This window comes from Chrysochloris asiatica, unplaced genomic scaffold (genome assembly GCF_000296735.1).
Source record: "Chrysochloris asiatica unplaced genomic scaffold, ChrAsi1.0 scaffold00289, whole genome shotgun sequence".
Lineage (NCBI taxonomy): Eukaryota > Metazoa > Chordata > Mammalia > Afrosoricida > Chrysochloridae > Chrysochloris > Chrysochloris asiatica.
In genome coordinates, this window is record NW_006408807.1 from 706,248 (window position 1) to 710,908 (window position 4,661).

The window sequence follows — 4,661 nt, forward strand, 5'->3', positions numbered from 1 at the left end:
ACAAGAAACTAATTTCTTTCTTTCTTTTTCTTGCTGCCAATTTTAAATAAACTTTATTTAAGACATTGCATTTTCCACTTACAACACAGTGCTAATAAAGTACAATGTTACTTTCTTTCCCTATGCTCTTAACTCGATTCAAGTATTGAGAATGCCCAAAAATTTAGTACAGCACTTCTACTTTTAAAAACTGCTATTGCATGTGCTACAAATTTGGGTCCTTCAATGTTTTACTGTGGAACAATGCTAAGGTATCTATGCTTAGATACTGGCTTCATCAACCTCCTCAATGGTGGGCCCAGAAGAGGCACCACCAGATGGAGGAGCTGCCCCACCAGGGAAGCCCCCAGACATCCCTCCAGGCATGTCTCTGGCACTCTGATACAACTTAGTAATGATGGGGTTGCAGACTTTCTCCAGCTCTTTCTGTTGATGTTCAAATTCTTTCTCTGCAGTCTGATTCTTATCAAGTCAGTTGATAATCTCATTGCATTTATCAAGAATCTTTTGTTTGTCTTCTTCATTGATATTGCCTTGAAGTTTTTCGCCTTCAACTGTTGCTTTCATATTAAATGCATAGGCTTCAAGTGAATTTTTAGAGGACACCTCATTCCCCTCTTTCTCATCCTCAGCTTTGTACATCTCAGCTTCCTGAACCATCTGTTCAATGTCTTCTTTACTCAAGTGGCCCTTGTCGTTAGTGATGGTTATCTTATTCTCTTTTCCAGCACTCTTATCCACAGCAGAAACATTGAGGATACCATTGACATCAATATCAAAAGTGACTTTAATCTGAGGAACACCGTGTGGTTCAGGAGGTATGCCAGTAAGTTCAAATTTCCCAAGCAGGTTGTTATCCTGGGTCATGGCACATTCACCTTCATAAACCTGAATGAGTACCCCTGGCTGGTTGTTAGAGTAGGTTGTGAAAGTCTGTGTCTGCTTGGTAGATATGGTAGTATTATGCTTGATGAGTATAGTCATAACTCCACCAGCAGTTTCAATACCAAGGGAAAGAGGTGTGACATCCAGAAGCAATAAATCTTGAACATTTGCAGACTTGTCTCCAGATAAACTGGCTGCCTGTACAGCTGCACCATAAGCAACAGCCTCATCAGGGTGGATAATCTTGTTCAATTCTTTGCCGTTGAAGAAATCCTGAAGTAGTTTCTGAATCTTGGGAATACGGGTAGAGCACCCACCAGGACAATGTCATGGATCTGTGACTTGTCTAGCTTGGCATCCCTAAGGGCTTTCTCCAGTCAATTCAGGGTGCCATGGAATAGGTCAGCATTCAATTCTTCAAATCAGGCCCGGGTAATGGAGGTATAGAAGTCAATATCTTCATAAAAGGAATCAATCTCAATACTGGCCTGGGTGCTAGAAGAGAGAGTGCACTTTGTATGTTCACAAGCAGTGTGGAGGTGTCAGACTGCCCTCTTATTCACACTAATGTCCTTTTTATGCTTGTGCTTAAACTCAGCAATAAAATGGTTGACTATTTTGTTGTCAAAGTCTTCTCCATCTAAGTGGGTATCTCCAGTTGTGGATTTGACCTAGAAGATTCCACCTTCAATAGTGAAGATTGACACATCAAAAGTGCCTCCTCCTAAGTCAAAGATCAGCACATTTCCTTCAGCACCAACCTTTTAGTGTAAGCCATAGGCAATAGAAGCAGCAGTTGGGTCATTGATAATCCTGAGTACATTGAGGCCAGCAATGGTTCCAGCATCTTTGGTGGCCTGATGCTGGGAATTGTTAAAATAGGCTGGTACAGTGACAACCACATTGGTAACAGTCTTTCCAAGGTACGCTTCTGCAATTTCCTTCATCTTTGTTAGAACCATAGAGGACAATTCCTCTGGATAGAAACTTTTGGACCTTGGGCCTGTCTGCATCATTCACCACCATGAATGGCCAATGCTTCATATCAGACTGGACAATAGCATCATCAAATCGTCTTCCAATCAAACGTTTGGCATCAAAAACAGTGTTAGTAGGATTCATGGCAACTTGATGCTTTGCAGCATCACCAATCAATTGTTTGCTGTCAGTAAAAGTGACATAGCTTGGGGTGGTTTGGTTGCCCTGATCATTTGTAATGATCTTTATTTTCCTGTGCTGGAAGATACCCACACAGGAGTAGGTGGTGCCAAGATCAATGGCAACTGCAGGTCCCTTAGACATAATTGCTCAGCGGAGGTCCCGATTAAGAGAAGAAAAGCAGACCACAAGGCTGCCGCTGCACAAAATGAGTGAGAAGCCAATTTCTTTGGGTAAATTCTAATTCCCCTTTTAGCTAATTCAATCAATTATAGGCTGCAGATGGGCTTACAAGATTTCAGTAATCATAATTCCTAATATTCATTTCTATCACATTTAAATGTCTATTTTATAATAGTAGGCAGGGGAGACCAATATCCACAAGACAGTCAAGCACCTAAACATTTCCCCCCTCCTTTACCCATTCAGATTATGTCTCGATCCCTTTATCAAAGAACACTGTAGTTCCAAGGTTGTGTATAAATCACTATTTACTTCTATCGCATTTAGCCCATGCATGCCTCCCAAAGTCTTCATCTCTCTTCATTGTTCATCTGTCACCTCCCTCTTTTTGTGTACTGCCCTCACCCTCTTTGCATATTTCCCTCCCCATCATATGTGCTACTCCCTAACTTGTGAATGTTATCTACCTAACATGTGTCTACCCCCTGTGAATTACTTTTGCCTCTCTCCCATCCCTGGTAACCACCAACAATATTTATTTTTATATGGAAATCTCTTCTTAATCTTAATCTTAAACAATAATGGTCTTATGTAATATTTGTTCTTTTGTAATTGACTAATTTCACTCAGCATAATGTCCTCCAGGCTCATCCATGTTATGAGGTATTTTTCAAATTCATTGTTATTCTTCAAGGTTGCATAGTATTCTATTATGTATATGTACCAAAGTTTGTTTATCCATTCTTTCATTGATGGACACTTAGGCTGTCTTCATCTTTTTGCTATTGTGAATAGTGCTGTGATGAACATTGGTGTCCTGGCTCATATTTCTTGTGGATATATATCAAGTACCAAGTATGCTGGATCATAAGTTATTTGCATTTCCAACTTTCTGAGGAAGTGCCATACCATTTTCCAGAGTGGTTGAGCCATTTTACAGTTCTACCAGCAATGTAGGAGGGTCCCAGTCACTCCACACCCTCACCAGGAATTGTTATTTTCTGTTGTTTTGAACTTTGCTGTTATTTATGGTATGAGATAATATCTCATTTTTGTTTTGATTTGCGTCTCTCTATTGGCTAATGATCATGAATATTTTTTCATATGTTTGTTGACTGCCTGAATGTCTTTCATGTTGAAATGTCTGTTCATGTCATGTACCCATTGTTTAATTGGGTTGTCTTTTTCTTGTAGAGGTGTTGTAGTTTTCTATAAATTTTAGATATTAGTCCCTTGTCTGATACATAATTGCAAAACCTGTTTTCCCAGTCTGTGTGCTCCTTTTTTACTTTGATCTTTTAGTGCATATACGTTTCTAATTTTTAGTACATCTCAGTCATGTATTTTGTCTTCTGTTTGTGTGTTTTTTGCAATGTTTGATAGTGCATGTATGCCATGTATTAGAGCCCCTAAGTTTGTGGCTGTTTTTTCATTGATGATTTTTATAGTTCTGGTATTTACATTTATATCTTTAATACATGTTGAGTTAGTTTTTGTATATGATGTGATATATGGAAACTGTTTCTTTCTTTTGCAAATCTATCTCCAGTTTTCCCAGCACCATTTGTTGAAGAGACCATCTCTTCCCCACTTAATGTGTTTTGCATATGGTATTAATGATATTGTCCTATGATTTTCGCATTCCATTGGATTACCACTCTTTGGAATGGGCACAAATGTGAATCTCTTCCAATCAGTTGGCTAAGTAGCTCTCTTCCAAATTTCTTGGCACACATGAGTTAGCACCTTTAGTGTTGGGTCACTTTGTTGAAAGATTTTGATTTGTATTCTATCAATTCCTGGAACCTTGTTTTTTTACCAATGCCTTCAGTACAGCTTGGACTTCTTCCTTCAGTACCATTGGTTCTTGATCCTAGGCTACCTCTTGAAATTGTTGAACAATGACCATTTCTTTTTGGTACAGTAACTTAGTATTTACTTTGAATATAGAAGTATTCAAAGTAAAATAGACCTATAAGACTGAAAATAGAGAACCAGAAATACAGTTGCAACAATAGCAATAATAATGAAAAACTATTCAGATAAAAAGATGGAGTAATGTAGTTACAGAACTTCCAAATGAAGAAGAAATCAAATAGATTTCAGAAAAGATAAAAATAAACCTAACTGTAAACCTAAAAAGTAGACCAAGCCTTACTCCTAGTCCTCGTCCAACACTTACCCCGAATACTAGCCCTATTCCTAATCATGTTGTTGTTGTTGTTAGGTGCCATCGAGTCAGAACCGACTCATAGCGACCTTATGCAAAGCAGAATGAAACATTGCCTGATCGTGGGCCAACCTCACTATTGTTGCCACACTTGAGCCCGTTGATGCTGCCATTCTGCCAATCCATCTAGCTGGGGGTCTTCTCTTTGTCTCTGACCCTCCACCTTGCCAAACATGATATCCTTTTCTAGTGACTGGTCCCTCCT

At 39.0% G+C, this 4,661-nt stretch overlaps 1 pseudogene; it reads right to left on the reverse strand.

Annotated features, from left to right (window-relative positions):
• Window positions 1-261: 261 nt before the first annotated feature.
• On the reverse strand, window positions 262-2,187 carry LOC102841945 (annotated as a pseudogene).
• Window positions 2,188-4,661: the final 2,474 nt, after the last annotated feature.